The sequence below is a fragment of the Somniosus microcephalus genome, chromosome 14 (assembly GCF_052327205.1).
Source record: "Somniosus microcephalus isolate GS21.2 chromosome 14, FLI_Smic_1.0, whole genome shotgun sequence".
Taxonomy (NCBI): Eukaryota; Metazoa; Chordata; class Chondrichthyes; order Squaliformes; family Somniosidae; genus Somniosus; species Somniosus microcephalus.
This window is the reverse complement of record NC_141000.1, coordinates 36,111,326-36,134,422: the sequence shown is the minus strand read 5'-3', so window position 1 is coordinate 36,134,422 and position 23,097 is coordinate 36,111,326.

Below are 23,097 nucleotides of genomic sequence, written 5' to 3'. Positions count from 1 at the left end.
ACTGTGTGCAAATTGGCTGTTCTGGTTGCCTACACAACAACAGTGACTACACTTGAAAAGCAATTAATTGGCTGTGAAACGCTTTGGGAAGTTCCGAGGATGTGAAAGGCCTAAGTTCTTTATTTTATTGCTGGATATCTCGCTGCTGATCCCTAGCCACTGATTCCATCCCTCTCCCTGGCCACATAAGGAGACATTGGGACAGGTGACCAAATGCTTGGTCAAAGAGTTAGGTTTTAAGGCGTATCTTACAGGAGGACAGAGAGGTAAAGAGGCGGAGAGGTTTCGGGAGGAAATTCCAGAGCTTAGGGCCCAGGCAGCTGAAGGCGAGGCCCCAAATGGTGAGGTGCATAGCCAGCTACAAGGGACATACGAGGCCCTCTACATGCACCTATAACTAGCCTTGAGGGACTTGTCTCAGTACCAGAGGTTCTCCTTTGCAAGAGTTGCCACACACTTTTGACTTTCAAAGGTGGCAGCTTTTATCAATTGTGTGGGTAGCAGCCAGCTGCTTCTAGGGGACTTCTCACCTGCCAATGCTAGAGGGCATCTTCACATCATGCCCGCTGATAGGTGTGTGTATATACAGAACATGGGGCACTATAGGGTCTCTAAATCTCTTCCTCTATAACTATTCTCCAACCAAGCTCAAGTTGCCCATGTTGCAGTTGCAGTTCTGACCCCAAAGTTTCAGTTGGAGCCTCCATGAGAGTCTCCTATTGAGACTATATTCTGCCCCACTGAAGTGGCCACTGCAGATGCCATTGGTATTGCCATGTGCTCAATGCCAGACTGCAGTACAAAGAACCGGTCATTCAGCCTGGCCAGGCTACCTCATGCCATATGTATGGAGGCATGTGATTGTTCAACATGGACCACGGGAGGGTGGGGATTGTCATCTTGAGCGGGCATCGGGCATGCGGTGGGTGGAGCAATCGATTTGCCCACCCAATGTCACCGGCAGGAGGCCCTATCAAATCGGGGGAAGCGGGAAATCTGGCGTCTCCTCCCTTGAGCCAAACCAGCAGTGTCTTGTTAACAGGTGAGGCAGGGAAGGTAGGCAATCTGGGTTGGGGGTGGGAGGATGTGGAGGGGGTAGGGGAGGGTAACACAGAGGGATCGGGATGATTTGTGTTGGGCCAGGAGGAGCTCAATTTCACTGGGGTGGGCATGCAAATTGTCCAGTGGAAGGCCAGCTTTGGAACAGGGTCCTAAACACATCTTAGGGCCTTAATTTAAACATTTCAATAAGGCTCCTGGCTATTTCAGGTGGGCATGCTGGCCGCCTAAATTGAGTCCCGCTAAAGGTGAGTGAGTAGTAAGTTTTTTTCAGATTTTCATCTCGCCACCACCCCATCTATGCTGAAAACCAGGGCGATAGTCAGACAAACATTATCCTCATGAATTCTAACAACCTCTAAAATTCTAAAGCAGGCAACCAAACCTGTGACTTCTACCACCTAGAAGAACAGCAGCAATGTCATGGGAACACCAACATCTCCAAGTTCCCCGCCAAGTCACACACCACCCTGACTTGGAAATATATCGCCGATCCTTCAACGTCACTGGGTCAAAATCCTGGAACTCCCTCCCTAACAGCATTGTGGGAGTACCTTCACCACACGGACTACAGCGGTTCAAGAAGGCGGCTCACCACCACCTTCTCAAGGGCAATTAGGGATGGGAAATAAATTCTAGCCTTGCCCACAAAGCCCATATTCAAAAAATTTTTTTTTTTTTTTAATTGGATAATCATATGCTGGACCTCTGCCTTGTATGCATTGGTCCCGCATCAACTCCATCACTGGTATCCCTTTCATTACCTGTGCCTCATCCTGTGCTTCCTCCTCAACCTCTTCTTCTCTAGTGTGTGTATCTGTGAGTGGTGACAGGACGGTGTTGTAGTGAGTGTCGCTCTTCAATGGTGCCTTGTGGACCACTGGGTTCTCCTTGCTCTGTAATGAAAGCAGATGGAGTTATGAAAAGATAAGCACACTTATCTATTTTAGCACTGCATTGTCATTATAAGCACTATTAAGCACATATGCACCATCAGTTTGTAAGGACATGTTGTTATAACATATCATGCAAGTAATAGAACACATTGGCCCAGAATTTGCTGGGATAATAACGATGAGTTTAATGGCGCTCACCGTTATTAGTGTGTAAATAACCCAGCAACTTGTGGTAAGGAAGAGATACGCAGCAAGTTGCAAATTGCCATAAACTGCTGGACGATTTGTGCTGCTCCGCCATTAGCCTCACAAAAACAAGAGTTCACCCTCAATCTCCTCATGCGTTTCAAGAAATTTCTGCAGTTACGCTGTAAAAGCGAATTAAACGCACCGCAGAAAGTTAGGGCTACTATTTCACAGTATAAGGACGCTGCTAATGGCGTGATTTACGTTCCTGCAATGCCACTCAACCTCGGGGGCTCATAAAGGAAACAATTGAAGCTGTGAAGTCTCACTCCTGCAGGTAGTAAATTGATCCGAGAGGTTTTTTAAATATTAAAAGGGGGAAAATTTACTTGATTTGCGCCTCCCATTAGCACCCTAAGAGGGCGCTAATGGGGCGCAAAGCAACTAGCGCCTGGGCACGGCGCTGCTAAAGCCTCCCGTGAAATTCAGCGGGAGGTTAGCGGCGGCGGTAGCAGTTAGCGCCCGCCGGCGATGACATCATCACCGTGTGCAGCGCCATGATCGTGCCCCGGCCGCGATCTACGGCAACGCTCCCTGACTTACCACCAGACGCTATGTCCACCAGGGTCAAGGGGGCCTACCTGCAGCCGGGGCGGCGCAAATTAAACGGGAGGTGCCGGGCGGCCATTTTTGTTACTGGCTGCCTGCCAGCTCCTGCCCCAGTTGCCGTCCCCGGCCTCCTGTGCAGCCCCCCCACAGGGTGCAGGCTACACTCCGTGAGCACGGCACTTTCTCTTAAGTGCCGGGCTCTTTCGCCGGCATTCCGATCCCTGGTGGCCCAGCTCCGCTACCAGTGAATTTCGGGCGCGGGGGCGCTAACTTTTTTGGGGCACTAATAGTAGCACTTGGTCCATAGCCTTGTATGCTATGGCATTTCAAGTTCTCATCTAAATGCTTCTTGAATGTTGTGATGGTTCCTGCCTCTACCACCCTTTCAGGCAGTGAGTTGCAGATTCAAACCACTATCTGGGTGAAAAAGTTTTTCCTCAAATCCCCTCTAAATCTCCTGCCCCTTACCTTGAAACTATGCCCCCTGGTTATTGACCCCTCTACTAAGGGGAAAAGTTCCTTTCTATCTACCCTATCTATGTCCCTCATAATTTTGTACATCTCAATCAGGTCCCCCCTCAGCCTTCTCTGCTCTAAGGAAAACAACCCCAGCATGTTCAGTCTCTCTTCATAGCTGAAGCACTCCAGCCCAGGTAACATCCTGGTGAATCTCCTCTGCACCCTCTCCAATACAATCACATCCTTCCTATAGTGTGGCGGCCAGAACTTCACATAGTATTCCAGCTGTGGCCTAACTAGCGTTTTGTACAGCTCCATCATAACGTCCCTGCTCTTATATTCTATGCCTCGGCTAATGAAGGCAAGTATCCCATATGCCTTTTTAACCACCTTATCTACCTGTCCTGCTGCCTTCAGGGATCTATGTACATGCACACCAAGGTCCTTCTGATCCTCTGCCCTTCTTAGGGTCCTACCATTCATTTTGTATTCCCTTGCCTTGTTAGTCCTCCCAAAATGCATCACCTCACACTTTTCAGGGTTGAATTCCATTTGCCACTGTTCTGCCCATCTAACCAACCCGTCTATATCATCCTGTAGCCTAAGGCTTCCCTCCTCGCTATTTACCACTCCACCCATTTTTGTGTCATCTGCAAACTTACTGATCATGCTTCCTACATGCATATCTAAATCATTAATTTACACTACAAACAGCAAAGGACCCAGAACCGATCCCTGTGGTACACCACTGGACACAGGCTTCCAGTCACAAAAACAACCTTCACCCATCACCTTCTGCCTCCTGCCACTAAGCCAATTTTGTACCAATGTGCCAAATTGCCCTGGATCCCATGGGCTCTTACCTTCTTGACCAGTCTCCCATGCGGGACTTTGTCAAAAGCCTTACTGAAGTCCATGTAGACTACATCAACTGCACTACCCTCATCCACACACCTAGTCATCCCCTCGAAAAATTCAATCAAATTGGTTCGACAGGATCTCCCCCTGACAAAGCCATGCTGACTATCCTTGCCTCTCCAAGTGGAGACTAATTCTGTCCCTCAGAATTTTTTCCAATAATTTCCCTACCTGTAATTCCCTAGTTTATCCCTACTACCCTTCTTGAATAATGATACTACGTTCTCCAGTCCTCTGGCATCTCCTCTGTGGCCAGGGAGGTTCTGAAAATTTGTGTCAGAGCCCCTGCAATCTCATCCCTTGCCTCACACAGCTGCCTGGGATATATCTCGTTTGGGCCTGGGGATTTATCCACTTTTAAGCCTACTAAAATTGCTAGTACCTCCTCCCTCTCAATACTAATTTGTTCAAGTATATCACAATCCCCCTGCCTGATTTCTATGCCTACATCATTCTTTTCCATAGTGAACACATATGCAAAATATTCATTTAAAACCTCACCTACATCTTTCGGCTCTACACACAGATTGCCACTTTGGTCCCTAATGGGCCCTACTCTTTCCCTGGTTATCCTCTTGTACTTAATATACTTATAAAACACCTTGGGATTTTCCTTTATTTTGCCCACCAGTGTTTTTTCATGCCCCTTCTTCGCTCTCCTAATTCCTTTTTTAAGTACCCCCCCCCCCGCACTTTCTATACTCCTCTAGGGCTTCCATTGTTTTTAGTCCTTTGTATCTGCCAAAAGCCTCCCTTTTTTTCCTAATCCATTCTTGTATATCCCTTGACATCCAGGGTTCCCTGGGATTGTTGGTCCCACCCTTGACCTTTATGGGAACATGTTGGCGATGTACTCTCTCTATTTTCTTTCTGAAAGACTCCCACTGCTCTGATGTGGATTTTCCTAAAAGTAGCTGATCTCAGTCCACTTTGGCCGGATCCTGCCTTATCATATTAAAATCAGCCTTCCCCCAATTTAGAACCTTTATTTCCGGTCCATCTTTCTCCTTTTCCATGTCTACCTTAAATCTCACCAAATTATGGTCACTGTCACCAAAATGCTCTCCTACTGACACTTCTACCACTTGCCCGGCTACATTCCTTAGAATTAGGTCCAGTACCGCCCCCCTCTCTTGTAGGACTCAAAAAGCTCTCCTGGATGCACTTTAAGAATTCTGCACCCTCTAAGCCTTTCACACTGACTATCCCAGTTAATATTGGGGAAGTTGAAATCCCCTACTATTATTACCCTATTATTTCTACACTTCTGAGATTTGCCTCTATCTCCCCCTGACTGTTTGGGGGCCTATAGTACACTCCCAGCAAAATGCTTGCCCCCTTTTTGTTTTTAAGTTCTACCCATATGGCCTCATTAGAGCAACCTGCTAAGATATCATCCCTCCTTACAGCAATAATTGACTCCTTGATTAATATTGCGACACCCCCTCCTCTTTTACACCCCGCTCTGTCTCGCCTGAAGATTCTATACCCTGGAATATTGAGCTGCCAGTCTTGCCCCTCCCTCAACCATGTCTCTGTGATAGCAACAATATCATACTCCCATGTGTTCATCAACACCTTCAATTCATCTGCCTTATTCGCAAGACTCTTTGCATTAAAATAAATGCCATCCAGCCTTGCCATACTCCCTTCTGCCGTTATATATTTGCTCTGCCTTCCAGGCTGACTTGTTTTTTCCTCTATATTTGGCTGTGCATCACCCCCTACTATAGTTCCACTCCGTATCCCATCCCCCTGCCAAGTTAGTTTAAACCGCCCGCAATAGCACTAGCAAACCACCCCGCAAAGATATTGATCCCGTTCCAGTTCAGGTGCAACCCGTCCGACTTGTACATGTCCCACCTTCCTAAGAAGCAGGCCCAGTGATCCAGGAAACTAAAGCCCTCCCTCCTGCACTAACTCTTTTGCCACGCATTCATCTGCTCTATCTTCCTATTCCTATACTCACTAGCACGTGGCACCAGGAGTAATCCAGAGATTACAACCTCTGAGGTCCTGCTTTTTAATCTGCTACCTAGCTCCATAAATTCTTGTTGCAGGACCTCATCCCTCTTTCTACCCATGTCGTTGGTACCAATGTGAACCGCGACCTCTGACTGTTCACCCTCCCCCTTCAGAATGCCCTGTAGCTGTTCAGTGACATCCTTGACCCTGGCACCAGGGAGGCAACATACCATCCTGGAGCCACGTCTGCAGCCACAGAAAGGTCCATCTGTGTTCCCCTTCCGATACACTCTCACAATAAACAATCCACCCTCACAATCCACCCTCACAATCCACCCTCACAATCCACCCTCACAATCCACCCTCACACTGAAGGGATAATTACTAGTCCTAGCCCCTTTAGGGCTACCCCAGATCATGAGTATTCCTCAGACATTCACTTTCAACTAAAGTTTGAGTTAGCCGAATCCTAAAGACGCTTAATTGGGTCTAAAGGTCCAAACTATCTCTCCCTAAAGGAAAGGAACAACCTGAAAATGTTACCATCCTCCAGATAGCACTTTTAATAAGTTTAGCTAGACTGTAACGTTCTGGATATTATGAGGGTCCGGAAAACTCCCCCAGAATTCTGCAACTCCTCACCAAAGAGTATACAGAGATTGAGTTTGCGAGTTTGATACAGAGGTCTTAGGTGAGACAATTCTAAAAGTATATAGATTTATTAAAGAACCGACATGTAATTTACAGTTGATGAGTCAATCGCAACATTAACAGTTCCAAAAATAGAAAGCTTACAATTCTATTATCAGAGAACCTTACTCAAATATTAACTTAACTACAGTTTTATATTTCTTAAAGTTCTATTCAGGATATCCACCAAAATCAAATACCTTTGGTCCGTGAGGTACAAAGAGTTGGAGACTTACAGAGCTGCCTCTGAAGCTGAGAATCGCTTTGCCCCTTTAAAGCGAGTCTACTATCCCATTTGTGAGTTCAATATTTATACCCTTTTCCAGTGGTATTTCCTTTAAAGTTTTCTGCTGATGTAGGCTAATTATCTCTAGTCATTTTTCTGCTGACCCCTGCAATTCTTACAGTCACCTCAGCTGGTAGCATTACAGAATTATGTCTCTTCTCTAGGTGTTCTAAGTTTACCATAAAAAAACGATGTAACGGCAGGTCTGTTTTACTTGATGTCATTTTTAATAAGGCAGATGTTTGTGCTTCTTTACGAGGTGTAAATTAGAACACCTTGTACAGGGTGAACCATTGTTTCATTCCGAAAGATTCAGCCTTTAACCTTCTGTTTCAAATAGGTTATTGATTCAGTGTCAACAACTATCTTATCTCTATAGCGAGAATACTTTCACAGCTTTTTCATAGTTAGGTTTCTAGATTTCCAAACCCAGTTTGTCATGTTTTAATTCTTTCAAAAAAGATAGTGTAGTTTTCTGAATAGGTTATATGGCTTATTCCTTTACAACAATACATCCTCACAATACACTCTCACAATACACAGGTAGAGTCATTGAGTTATACAGCACAGAAAGAGGCCCTTCGGCCCATCGTGTCCACGCCGGCCATCAAGCCCTGTCTATTCTAATCCCATTTTCCAGCACTTGGTCCGTAGCCTTGTATGCTATGGCATTTCAAGTGCTCATCTAAATGCTTCTTGAATGTTGTGAGGGTTCCTGCCTCTACCACCCTTTCAGGCAGTAAGTTCCAGATTTCAACCACCCTCTGGGTGAAAAAGTTTTTCCTCAAATCCCCTCTAAAACTCCTGCCCCTTACCTTGAAACTATGCCCCCTGGTTATTGACCCCTCTACTAAGGGGAAAAGTTCCTTTCAATCTACCCTATCTATGCCCCTCATCATTTTGTACATCTCAATCAGGTCCCCCATCAGCCTTCTCTGCTTTAAGGATAACAACCCCAGCCTATCCAGTCTCTCTTCATAGCTGAAGCGCTCCAGCCCAGGTAACATCCTGCTGAATCTCCTCTGCACCCTCTCCAATGCAATCACATCCTTCCTATAATTGGCGACCAGAACTGCACACAGTATTCCAGCTGTGGTCTAACTAGTGTTTTGTATAGCTCCATCATAACCTCCCTGCTCTTATATTTGTATGGTTCACAAAATTCCCACATTCCCCCAAGGTTATTAATAAAAGGGACCCTGTATGGACCATTTAAAAAGGGTACCCAAAAAGATGGCGTCCGCACCTCGTGACCAAAAGCTGTAAGATTTTCTGCAGCACAAGCAGGCAGCTTTGGGAAATCGAAACTTAAAATGCATTTCTGTGAAAAGGACTTTGTGTTTGAGAAAATCCAGACAGCTAGGCAAACACTGAATATGCATTGCGTCAGATCGAAACAGATCAAGCCCAGTTAGGCATAAGCATAAGGCCATTAGTTTGTTCGCATAAATAATCGGAAACAGCTCAAGCGAGCCACCAAGGCTGGACAGGCCGATTAAAATGCATTAATGACAATACAACCCGGACATCAGGGCCATCAGGTGCGATAAATGGCCATCTAAAACCAGTTAACTTAGATTGGTATAGTCATTTAAAACAGCCCGCCAAAGGTTAAACAATGGGCTGACCTGATTTGGCGCGCAGATAAGGAGTGGAAGAACGGGTATAATTGGAGGCCCATCGCTCTCTTGACTCTGACCTCTTGTTCCGCCTTGGGCTGCTGTCGCTCGTACTCGTGCCCTGGCCTCGTGGCGGGTTCTCTTCTCGCTCCCCGCATTATTTTTACAACCAAGGACATCCATACCAATCGCGGGAGGGGAACAAGACCCGAGTTCAAAGTCATACAGGACACACGGGCCACGAAAAGGGCAGACGAAATGAGATGAGACAAGGCGAGACCAAGAAGAAGGTAAAAACCGACAAGAGCAGAGAAGGGCAGCAAAAGACGCATTGGTAAAAACCAAACGCCTAGTTATAAGCTGGCGTGTGGGGAAGAATTTAGCAGTGTATGTATGTATGGACAGTGAGAATAAGTTGGCTACTGAACACTGCGAATAAGCTGGCATTAAACGTGGGTGTCCATGCCGCAATGAATGTACCGGCGTTCAAAGAATGGGTAGAAAAATCGAATAAGCAGTGAAGACTGCCAACCGCCCCACAACCGCAACATTACTGCCGACGACTGCCCGAGGGAGAAGAAGAAGAGAACCCATCACGACGAGACGACGATGGTAGCTGAGGAGAGGGAAGGTGTGTCGCAGCAACAACTCCAGCACTGCACCCTGAGACCACGTGGCGATGGAGTACCCCAAAGGACAGGAGACCAAACCTCAAAACTCGCAACTGTTAAAGCAACAGGCTTTGGATTGGTGAGCATGAATTCCTGGTCCCTCATAGCTTAATCTAGTTAGGTATAGGGGGTGGGATAAGGATAAGGGGATTGTTAATGTAGTTGTTTTCCCTCGATGTGCCATGTGTTCCCCATTCCCTGTATAAGTGTAATTGTTTATGCCTGTATTTTATACCAGTAACTTCTCATAAGACTGTGTTTTATTCTGTTTTAATAAAATCTTGCTTTCCTTACACCAAACCATTTGTCTACTCGATTTTCTGTATCGCTGCCTGTACCTAAGTCCGGTGTCTAGAACCCAGGGGTGTGGCAGCGATTCGAACCGCTCACAGGCAGTCAGGGGCATAACTGACTGGGCGCACGCGCCACACGCCACCCCCTACATATTCTATGCCTCGGCTAAAGAAGGCAAATATCCCATATGCCTTTTTAACCATCTTATCTACCTGTCCTGCTGCCTTCAGGGATCTATGTACATACATACCAAGATTCCTCTGATCCTACCATTCATTGTTTATTCCCTTGCCTTGTTAGTCCTCCCAAAATGCATCACCTCACACTTTTCAGGGTTAAGTTCCATTTGCCACTGTTCTGCTCATCTATATCATCCTGTAGCCTGAGGCTTCCCTCCTCGCTATTTACCACTCCGCCCATTTTTGTGTCATCTGCAAACTTACTGATCATACCTCCTACATTCATATCTAAATCATTAATGTACACTACAAACAGCAAAGGATCCAGCACCAATCCCTGTGATACACCACTGGACACAGGCTTCCAGTCACAAAAACAGACTTCGACCATTACCTTCTGCCTCCTGCCACTAAGCCAATTTTGGATCCAATGTGCCAAATTGCCCTGGATCCCATGGGCTCTTACCTTCTTGACCAGTCTCCCATGTGGGACTTTGTCAAAAGACTTACTGAAGTCCATGTAGGCTACATCAACTGCACTACCCTCATCCACACATCTAGTCACCCCCTCGAAAAATTCAATCAAATTGGTTGGACATGATCTCCCCTTGACAAAGCCATGCTGACTATCCTTGATTAATCCTTGCCTCTCCAAATGGAGGTTAATTCTGTCCCACTGAATTTTTTCCAATAATAATCCCTACCACTGATGTTAGGCTCACTGGTCTGTAATCCCCTGGTTTATCCCTACCACCCTTCTTGAATAATGGTACTACATTAGCTGTCCTCCAGTCCTCTGGCACCTCCCCTGTGGCCAGAGAGGTTCTGAAAATTTGTGCCAGAGCCCCTGCAATCTCCTCCCTTGCCTCACACAGCAGCCTGGGACACATTTCATCTGGGCCTGGGGATTTATCCACTTTTAAGCCTGCTAAAACCGCTAGTACCTCCTCCTTCTCACTACTAATTTGTTCAGGTATATCACAATTGCCCTGCCTGATTTCTATACCTACATCGTTCTTCTCCATAGTGAACACAGATGCAAAATATTCATTTAAAACCTCACCTACATCTTTTGGCTTTACACACAAATTGCCACTTTGGTCCCTAATGGGCCCTACTCTGTCCCTGGTTATCCTCTTGCCCTTAATATACTTATAAAACACCTTGGGATCTTCCTTTATTTTGCCCACCAGTGTTTTTTCATGCCCCCTCTTCCCTCTCCTAATTTCATTTTAAATACCCCCTGCACTTTCTATACTCCTCTAGGGCTTCCACTGTTTTTAGTCCTTTGCATCTGCCAAAGGCCTCCCTTTTTTTCCTAATCCATTCTTGTATATCCCTTGACATCCAGGGTTCCCTGGGATTGTTGGTCCCACCCTTGACCTTTATGGGAATATGTTGGCAATGTACTCTCTATTTCCTTTCTGAAGAGAAACTGCTCTGATGTGGATTTTCCTACAAGTAGCTGATTCCAGTCCATTTTGGACAGATCCTGCCTTATCATATTAAATTCGGCCTTCCCCCAATTTAGAACCTTTATTTCCGGTCCATCTTTGTCCTTTTCCATGACTACCTTAAATCTCACCAAATTATGGTCAGTCACCAAAATGCTCTCATATTGACACTTCTATCTCTTGCCTGGTTACATTCCCTAGAATTAGGTCCAGTACCGCCCCCTCACTTGTAGGACTTTCTACATGCTGGCTCAAAAAGCTCTCCTGAATGCACTTTAAGAATTCCGCACCCTCTAAGCCTTTCACACTCTGACTATCCCAGTTAATATTGGGGAAGTTGAAATCCCCTACTATTATTACCCTATTATTTCTGCACTTCTCTGAGCTTTGCCTACATATCTGTTCCTCTATCTCCCCCTGACTGTTTGGGTGCCTATAGTACACTCCCAGCAAAGTGCTTGCTCCCTTTTTGTTTTTAAGTTCTACCCATATGGCCTCATTAGAGGAACCTGCTAAGATATCATCACTCCTTACAGCAGTAATTGACTCCTTGATTAATTTTGTGACACCCCCTCCTCTTTTACAACCCCTCTGTCTTGCCTGAAGGTTCTATACCCTGGAATATTGAGCTGCCAGCCTTGCCCCTCCCTCAACCATGTCTCTGTGATAGCAGCTATATCAGACTCCCATGTGTTCATCAACACCTTCAATTCATCTGCCTTACCCGCAAGACTCCTTGCATTAAAATAAATGCCATCCAGCCTTGCCATACTCCCTTCTGCCGCTACATATTTGCTCTGCCTTCCAGGCTGACTTGTTTTTTCCTCCATGTTTGGCTGTGCATCACCCCCTACTATGGCTCCACTCCATATCCCATCCCCCTGCCAAGTTAGCTTAACCCCCCCCCCCCCCAACAGTACTAGCAAACCTCCCGGCAAGGATGTTGGTCCCGTTCCGGTTCAGCTGCAATCCGTCCGACTTGTACATGTCCCAACTTCCCCAGAAGCAGACCCAGTGATCCAGGAAACTAAAGCCCTCCCTCCTGCACCAACTCTTTAGCCACGCATTCATCTGCTCTATCCTCTTATTCCTATACTCACTAGTACATGGCACCGGGAGTAATCCAGAGATTACAACCTTTGAGGTCCTGCTTTTTAATCTGCTACCTAGCTCCCTAAATTCTTGTTGCAGGCCCTCATCCCTCTTTCTTCCCATGTCGTTGGTGCCAATGTGAACCACGACCTCTGACTGTTCGCCCTCCCCCTTCAGAATGCCCTGCAGCCGTTCATTGACATCCTTGACCCTGGCACCAGGGAGGCAACATACCATCCTGGAGTCACGTCTGCGGCCACAGAAACATCTATCTGTTCCCCTTACGATAAAACCCCCTATCACTATTGCTGTCCCACTTTTTCCACCCCTCCTGTGCAGCTGAGCCACTCATAGTGCCACAGACTTGGCTCTTGCTGCATTCCCCTGAAAAACCATCTCCCCCAGCAGTATCCAAAATGGAAAATCTGTCAGAGATGGAGGTGGACTCAGGGGACTCCTGCACTACCTTCCTAGTTCTTTTACTCTGTCTGGCAGTCACCCATTTCCTGTCTGCCTGTGCACTCTTTACCTGCGGCGTGACCACCTCATTAAATGTGCTATCCACGAAGATCTCAGCTTCACGGATGCTCCACAGTGACTCCAGCCGCAGCTCCAGCTCCAAAACGCGGATTTCGAGTAGCTGCAGCTGGAGACAGTTCCTGCACATGTGTTTGCCCTGGACACCGGAAGTGTCCCTGACTTCCCACATAGCACAGGAGGAGCCCTCCATGGTGCCGAGCTGCCCTGCCATGTCCTACCCTTAACTTACTCCCTTTAAATTAAAGAATATTAAATACACTAGGAACCTTACTTCCCTTTAAACACTACTTACTCTAAACTAGAGACCTTACTTTCACTTTAAGGACTGGACTTTAGAAATACTCACCAGGCCCTACTTACCAATCAGCTCCTTCCCTGGTTGTGATGTCACTTTAGCGGTTTCGCAGTTGTTGTTGTATGACTGCTCCCTCTCTTGGACTCTTTCCTTGGTGTAAAGTAAGAACCAATTCCTACAGGGTGAAAAGTTAGGAAAAACAAAGGTGAAGCAAGGGAGCTCCTCCTTCCACTCCTCACCTAACTCCCTGATTCACCCAACTCATAGCACTCTGTTTAAACCTCACTTAGTGCAAAATCGCACTTCAAAGCCTGTTCTTATAGGCCCTGAAACAAAGGAGACTTGCTGAGCCCAGCTACAGGAGAACCAGTTTAATCTAGTTTCCCTAATTAACTGCCTTCAGCTGCTCTGAATTGTAGGCCTTGTATATCCCTTTATAACCCTGCTTAAAGCTGGGAAATTTAGATTTTAAGCAGTAAACAGTAACAGTAAATGTGAATTTTCACAATCCACAATTCTCACAATACACCCTTACAATACACTCTCACAATACACTCTCACAATGCGGCCTCACAACTTAAGTTACTAGAATGAAGTGGATATAACTGCAGGCACTGAATTCACACAAGGTCATTGCAGGAGGTGTGCAGTGTGAGGCTGTATTGTGAGGATGCATTGTGAGAGTTGCAGGGGTGCAGGAAGCTGGTGAGCACGCAAACTCAGGGCCACTTTTGAACTATAAGATTGATTGAAAGATTTAGAATTCAGCAAAGAGTTATCCTTGCAAGCTCCAAATCTCCTCGACAGATGACAGTGTGCGGAGCCCTGTCAGATGTAATGCTGTGTGACAAACTCTCCTGTGCTCTACAGCAACCATTCAAAGTCCGGAGTCTGATTGCAGCTGTGTGGGTCTGAGCCAGATCTGATCAGTGAGGTTCGGGGTCTTGGGGGGAACAGATATTTCGGGTCAGGTGTCCCTTGCTGACTGTCCTTTCATTTTCGGCTTTCCCGAGGAAGGGAGGAATGGCAACCTAAAGAGGAGTTGGATGCGGTCAACCCCAGCCCATTGGGTTTTTACCTATTGTCATCCACTATAATCCAGCCTCTACTCTCTGTCTACCTGAGCGAATGGATGCACATGGAGTATTAGGGCAGAGTTGTCAGTTATAACCGATCAAACTTCCTTGTCCTAAGGGTCAGTTTTTAATGGGTCATAGCACATTTGTTCACCAGTGGGCACTGCAAACCTATCCCAATGCTCCTGTTTAAAATGATCGATTCTCATAAAGAATTAATTTGCATTTATATAGCACCTTTCACAACCTCAGGATGTCCCAAATCACTGTACAGCCAATGAAGTACTTATTAAGTGTAGTCACTGTTGTGGTGTAGGAAACACGGCAGCTAATTTGTGCACAGTAAGGTCTCACAAGCAACAATAATCTGTTTTAGTGATGTTGGTTGAGCGATAAATCTTGGCCAGGACATTAGGGAGAACGCCCTCGCTCTTCTTCGAATAGTGTCAAGGGATCTTTTATGTCCAGCTGAGAGGGCAGCTGGTGTTATGTTCATTAATAACTAAACATTTTTATTATGAACAGCTAGCTTCTAGCTAGACATTTATTCAGTACACGTTCTCTAGGTACAGCTAGACATTTATTCATGCCATGTGGACTTGTACAGCATCCTGTAGAGGCAGCCATCTTGACTGCTGCTTTTTGGGTAGCCTAGTGCATCCTGGGTAGTGTAGTTTTAAACACATACAACTAAATATACAGCTCTACAGCTCTATAGTGTACCATTCTAGAATGACATGTTATTGATCATTACATCCCCCTTTCTTTGAGGTTAACAAAATCAATATCAATCAACTTTCAAGAAAAACGATAAAGATGATATCAGTAACACTTTTGTTAGTGCTCTATAAACATAAACATTTTCAAAGCTTTACTTTATACTCAAAGATTAAGTCTATCAGGCTTTTTTACTTCACGTGTGGATCTTCTTAACACAGGTAAGTCTGATGTGTTTTCATGAGATTGTTCTGGTGGTGAATGACAAGATTCAGTTGCCTATCATGTTCTCAATGTCCTTATTTATGCCAGGCCAATAAACAGTGTCTCTTGCTCTCCTTTTGCATTTTTCAATTCCGAGGTGTCCCTCATGAATCCTTTTGAGCATGTCTTGACGTAGAGCCTGTGGAATGACTATTCTGTTCTGTTTTAGCAATAGTCCACTTGCGACACTCAATTCTGACCTGATGTGATAGTACTTTGGACAGGAACCTTTTGGCCAACCATTGTGAATGTTCTCTATTACTGTTTGTAACACTGTATCTTTTACTGTTTATTCTGCTATTTGCTTTGATTTTGTGTCTGACACGGGCAGCGCAGCAGTGACCATACTCACATGAACATCCACGTCTTCTTCAGTAGAGCTCACATGACTCATTGTGGGTGCTCGGGATAGTGCATCTGCTAACACTATGTATTTGCCTGGTGTGTAGATCAGTTCAAAGTCATATCTTTGCAGCTTCATCATGAGTCGTTGAATCCTTGGAGACATCTCATTCAGGTTCTTTTTTATGATGGCAACCAATGGGCTGTGGTCTGTCTCAACTGTGAAGGTGGGAAGTCCATATATGTAGCCATGGAACTTTTCTAATCCAACTACCAAGCCTAGACATTCCTTTTCAACCTGGGCGTATTGACACTCAGTATCAGTCATAGACCTGGAGGCATAGGCAACAGGCTTCCAATCTTCACCCTCTGCTTGTAGCAAGACCGCGCCTAGGCCATCCTTTGATGCATCCGTTGACACTTTGATTCTCTTTGTTGGGTCAAAGAAAGTGAGTACAGGTGTGGTTGTCAGCACTGTTTTGAGGTTCATCCACTCTTGTTCATGTCTTTCTGTCCATGCGACATCATTTGTTTTATGTAGCAGGTCTTGCAGACAGGTTGTCTTGGCTGACAAGTTACGAATGAACTTTCCAATGAAGTTTATCATCCCCATGATGCGTAGTACTCCTTTTTTGTCAGTGAGTCAGGGCATGTTGAGTATGGCGTTTACTTTTTCCATATCTGGCTCTATTCCTTTACCAGATAGATTATCTCCTAGGAAAGTGACTTCCTGGATGCCAAACTGACACTTGGCTTTGTTGAGCTTCAGTCCATTCCGGCGTATGCTCTGTAGCACTTTAGTCAGTCTCTCATTGTGTTCTTTCAGTGTGGAGCCCCAGATGATGATGTCATCAACATAGACCCGGACTCCTTCCAGACCTTCAATTATGTGTTCCATCGCTCTATGAAAGATTTCAGATGCAGATATTATCCCGAAAGGCATTCTGAGGAAACAATACCTGCCAAATGGTGTGTTGAAGGTACAGTATTTGGTGCTCTCTTCATCCAGTTTTAGTTGCCAAAATCCTTGTGAGGCATCGAGCTTTGTAAAGTATCTGGCACCTGACATTTCACTGGTGATTTCTTCTCGCTTGGGAATCTGGTAGTGTTCACATTTTATGTTTGCATTTAAGTCCTTTGGATCCATGCATATTCTTAGATCATTGTTCTTTTTCTTCACACATACCATGGAGTTAACCCTGTCTGTTGGCTCTTCGACTTTCCTGATGACTCCTAGTGTGGTCATTCTGTCCAGTTCTTTCTTGAGCCGGTCACGCAGGGGTGCTGGAACTCTTCGTGGAGCATGTACCACTGGCTGAGCATCCTCCTTTAGCTGGATCTTGTATGTGAATGGTAGAACTCCAAATCCTCTGAACACATCCTGGAAATTATTTACTACAGAATCCATTGAGTCATCTGGTCTGCTTATGGCACAGTTTATACGGTAGACTCTCCTGACCAGTTCTAAGTCTTCACAAGCTTTGTCACCCAGTAGTGAATCAAGTCCTTCAGCCACAACAGAAAACATGAGATGATGCACTTTGTCTTTGACTGTCACTTTAAGTCTGCATACACCTAAGCTATCTATTTTCTGTCCATTATAGTTCTTCAGTAGTACTGACTTTTTTTGTATTTTGGGCTTTTCTTTCATGTTTTTAATGTCACTCATGCTGATTAAGTTTGCTTTTGCCCCAGTGTCCAGTTTCAATGTAACTAATGCTCCATTTATCTGCAGTGGGATCATCCATTTGTCCTCTTTTACTGCATTGATGTTATGTTCAGCATTGTCCATATCTAAGGGCTGCACATTTTCTGTATCATTTTTGACATTGTCACATGACACCGTTCCTACAAAAAATGTCTCACTTAAATCAGTGTCCTCAATTACATTGACTTGGACTTGTTGCCCTTTTTTTGTTTTTACTTTTGAAAAGCATTGTTTGGCAAAGTGATTCTTTCCATGACATTTTGTGCACATTTTTCCAAATGCTGGGCATTGTTTTAACTGGTGTTTGTAACCACAGCGTTTACAATTAAAAATTCCTTCCTCCGATTGCTTTTCATTTCTGTTCTGCCCATGTTTCTTCCCTTTGTAGGACACAGCACCGACAGCAGCACTGACTACAATCGCATCATTATTGATTTCACTGAAAGTCTTCGCATGCTTTTGAGCTAGCTCGCTGGCTTGGCATATTTTCACAGCATTTTCCAATGTTAGTTCGGTTTCTCTCAACAGACGTTCCCTGACCTTTTTATCATGAATACCAAACACAATTTGGCCACGAATCATGGATGCTTTCAGCTCAGAGAAATTACATGTCTGTGCTTTCAGTTTCAGATCAGTCACAAAGCTATCAAAAGTCTCATTTTGCTGCTGTGTCCTTGAACAGAACATGTATCTTTCATAGGTCTCATTCTTTTTGGGAGAACAATGTGTATCAAATTTCTTTAGCACATCGTCTAAATTTTCTCTGTTCTCCTCTGGATTAAATACAAATGTATTAAATACCTCTATCACCTGTGGGCCTGCAACCGTGAGCAGCAACGCTATTTTCCTTGCGTCTGGCTTTGTACCGAACCCGATGGCAGCAATGTAGAGTTCGAATTGTTGTTTGAAAGTCCGCCAATTGTAGTCGACATTTCCCGTGAGATTCAAAAACTCCGGTGGCTTCAAATTCTCCATGTTGCGTTTCACAATTTTGAGCAGATCTTCACCAATCCTGGTACCATGTTATGTTCATTAATAACTGGACATTCTTATTATGAACAGCTAGCTTCCAGCTAGACATTTATTCAGTACATGTTCTCTAGGTACAGCTAGACATTTATTCATGCCATGTGGACTTGTACAGCGTCCTGTAGAGGCAGCCATCTTGACTGCTGCTTTTTGGGTAGCCTAGTGCATCCTGGGTAGTGTAGTCTTAAACACATACAACTAAATATACAGCTCTACAGCTCTATAGTGTACCATTCTAGAATGACATGTTATTATTGATCATTACAGCTGGGACATTGGTTTAATGTGTCATCCGAAAGACGGCACCTCCAACAGTGCAACACATCTTCATAAACTGCACAGAAGCATCAGCCTGGATTATGTGCACAAGTCTTTGGAGTGGGACTTGAACTTACAACCTTCTGACTCAGAGGCGAGAGTACTACAACTGGATCCTTGTTCAGTATAAGATGTACAGGATGATGAATTCTCATTCTCAGGTGGAAATCCATGGGACACACGCAACCAAATTACCAGTAGCTAGGAATGGGGATTCAGAAAATTTTCCCTTATATGGCGCAGACTCGATGAGCCGAATGGCCTCCTTCTGTAGGAACTATTTTCTGATTTTATGGGGATGCGAGGCAATCAAATCAAATCGAAGAAAATGTCTCTTTCATCAACAACAACTTGCATTTATTTAGCGCCTTTAACGTAGCAAAACTTCCCAAGGCGTTTCACAGGAGCATTATCAGACAAAATCTGACACTGAGCCACATAAGGAGATATTAGGACAGATGACCAAAAGCTTGGTCAAAGAGATAGATTTTAAGGAGCGTCTTAAAGGAGGAGAAAGAGATGGTGAGGTTTAGTGAGGAATTCCAGAGCTTAGGGCCTAGACATCTGAAGGCACGGCCGCCAATGGTGGAACGATGAAAATTGGGGATGCACAAGAGGTCAGAATTGGAGGAATGCAGAGATCTCAGAGGGTTGTAGGGCTGGAGGAGGTTACAGAGATAGGGAGGAGCGATGCCATGGAGGGATTTGAAAACAAGGATGAGAATCCAAAAAGAGTGGCTGGGATCTTTGAAGAGCAGAGAGTAAAGCTTATCAACAGGCACAGCTATTAAATGGTGGGAGATAATGGTGAACACTGCCTCAGCCCAGCGCCAGACAGCTTAACAACAGGGTGTGGCCTCAGCCAAATCTAACAAGGACAAAGGTGGATTTGACCTCTGTAGTGACTGGGAGCACAGAAAGACCAAAGAAATGGTACTGAGGATCAACAGGCAAGATACGGCGGTGGGGGGGGTGTGAATTTTTGAACTTTGTGCGACCAGCAGGGAGCTTTGCTCTCCAGGAGCATCTATCGGAAACTCAGGCATGCGGTTTTACGTGATCTTTAAATTAAATGGTTGGAGAATCTCCACAGACAAAGAGTCCTGGGCCACAACTTCCGTTTTAAGGTGCCTATAACATTAAAAACAAAATGGCCCAGACACTTCAGAAAATGGCAGTAAGGAAAACAAATGCAGAGAGAGGATGGGACAGATTAGGAGGGGCGACTGAAAGCTTGATTGAAGAGATGGGGCTGGAGGAGCTTTTCGAAGGAGGAGAAGTGGAGAGGCGGAAAGGTTCAGGCAGGGAATCCTAGAGAGTAGGACCCAGGTGGCTGAAGTGCCGATGAAGGGAGGATGTGCAAGAGGATGGAGTCAGAGGATTGGGGAGCTCAGGAGTTACAGAGCTGGAGGAGCTGGAGGAGGAAATGAGGGGCAATGAGGCCATAAAAAGAAAAAGAAAGACTTGCATTTCTATAGCGCCTTTCACGACCACCAGAGGTCCCAAAGCGCTTTACAGCCAATGAAGTAATTGTGAAGTGTAGACACTGTTGTAATGTCGGAAATGCAGCAGCCAATTTGCGCACAGCAAGCTCCCACAACCAGCAATGTGATAATACAGGTAGACTATCCTTTATCCGAAAACCTCGGGACCAGCCGTGTTTTGGTTTTCGGAAAATTTCAGATTTCGGAAGGTATTTTATAAGACTGGGAAATTTGTCGGGGGTGGGTCGGCGGGGGTCAGGGTCGGCGGGGGGGTCAGCGGGGGGTCGTCGGTGGGGGTCGGCGGGGGGGTCGGCGGGGGGTCGGGGTCGGCAGGGTCGGCGGGGGTCCGTGGGGGGGTCGGCGGGGGGGTCGGCGGGAGTCGGGGTCGGCGGGGGGTCGGCGGGGGGGTCGGCGGGAGTCGGGGTCAGCGGGGGGTCGGCGGGGGGTCGGCGGGGGGGTCGGCAGGGGTCGGGGTCGGCGGGGGGGTCCGCGGGGGGTCATCGGCGGGGATCGGGGTCGTGCGCCACTCTGGTCATGTCGTGCGCACGACTTACGCTGAACGAAAAAACCTTCGGTTTTTAGAGGGTTTCGGTTTCCGGAAGTTCGGATAAAAGGTAGTCTACCTGTAACCAGATAATCTGTTTTTTGTGATGTTGATTGAAGAATAAATATTGACCAGGACACCGGGGATAACTCCCCTGCTCTTCTTCGAAATAGTGCCGTGGGATCTTTTACATCCACCACATCTCATCCAAAAGTCGGCACCTCCAACAGCGCAGCACTCCCTCAGCACTGCACTGGAGTGTCAGCCTAGATTTATGCTCTCAAGTCTCTGGAGTGGGACTTGAACCCACAACCTTCTGACTCAGAGGTGAGGGTGCTACCAACTTTTTTTTTAATATACTTTATTGAACCTTAAGAACATTTACAACATTGTGATCATTTCATTGTATCACACACAGAATCACACAGAAACCCCACAGTGCAGATAGAGGCCATTTCGGCCCATCGAGCCTGCACCGACACATATCCCACCCGATCCCCGTAACCCCTACATATCCCACCCTATCCCCGTAACCCCATGTATTTAATCCCCCTAACACTAAGGGTCAATTTATCATAGCCAATCAACCTAACCCGCACATCTTTGGACTGTGGGAGGAAACCGGAGCACCCGGAGGAAAGCCACGCAAACACGGGGAGAATGTGCAAACTCCACACAGACAGTCACCCGAGGCCGGATTCGAACCCGGGTCCCTGGCGCTGTGAGGCAACAGTGCTAACCACTATGCCACCGTGCATCAATTCCGCCGCTCTGCACAGCCATTCCGCCACCACATTTTAACATCAAAACCTGAAGTTTAATTTGTCTCCTGTAAAATATATTAATTGATTGCACTTTAAAAATTGGTTGTAAAATACTATCCTTAAATTCCTTTCTGAATAAAACATCCACAGAGCCTTATAATGATCTTTTAGCTTATAATTAAAATACTCTTTTAGATTGATTCTCCTCCCCTTAAAAAACAGAGCATTCCTTCTTTGCACAATCACGAATCTAGCCAAACTGAACATTAAATTAATTGCCGCTCCGCTAGACTCGGGCAGACTCTCCTGCAATCCCCACCTCAAAATTGAGTCCGACGGGATTCCCATTCTCGCTCTTCGGTCACCACCCAGCAAAAAAGCTTCACACAACTGTCGAACATAGTACTTAAAGTCATTTAGCTGTGGACATAACACCAGTAAATGGGACAGAGTCTCATCCCGTGTCCCACACACTGGGCAAGTTGCCACCTCCACTCGTCCAATCTTGCACAAGACCGTCATGGTAAAAATCCAGTTATGAGTCAATTTGAAATCCAGTTCAATCCATTCTGGACATTTAAAATTCACCCACACTCCCTTCCAAATCCTGTTGAAGTCCAGCTGTGGGTATATACTCTGCCAAAACTCCTGACCAGCAGGTGACTTGAATCTCCATTCTCTAAATACCTCATAGAAATCTCGAGTATTACAGTTGTCAAGTTAGACCAACTCTCCCCCTTTCTCCAGTACAAAGCTTGGAAAAGCAGGACGCATTTTACTTCCTTTGAAGATTTCCGCATTTATTTCTTCCATCCAATCCTGTGGTATTGCCCTCACAATCTTCTCATACATGATTCCTATTGCTTTTTCCTCTACCTCCTGATCCTCCTCCCACACCATGTCCCTCACTATCGCTTCCGGCAACCAACCTGGAATTACTTCGTATAATACATCTTTCACAGATATAATCTCAGCTTTTATAAAAGCTTGATTAAATAAAACCTCTCCTTCGATGTTGACCCAGCTGTTCAAAAATAAGGGCTGTTCTAAAAATTCCTCAGCCCCCTTGGGCATAAACTGCACAATTTTTAAAAATTGGGCCCAAGTCTCTACAACACCCTTATAAAACCTAGGGAGAAGTTTAATCGATTTCAAAAACATATTATTGTATTCCATATACAATATCCCCTGCCCTCCTATCCCACTTCGTTTTAAAAAATGTTCAAAACAACTCTTCCAAAAACTTGTATTTGACTTCTGAAGACATTTGATTCTAAAGGAATTTTTCTTCAAATCAATATCTGGGAAATTGAGTCCTCCCTGATTTCTCCGTCCAATGATGGTATTGTAAGCCACCAAGGCTGGTGTCCCTTCCCATAAAAACCTCACACAAGCCTCTCGGATGGACTTTTCCGCCCACTCAGGAATATCCTCCACCGTCAATAAGTACCATAGCTTAGATAGCGGGAGAGCAGACACCACTGTCGCTCTTCCTTGCACTTTCAACCACCTTCTTTCCCATCTTCCCAAAATCATTTTAATTTTCATAACCTTCGGTTCCCAATTTAATCAATCCACTTCATCCCTGTCTTTCTTGCACCACATATGCACCCCCAGAACTTCCAAAACTGCCACCACA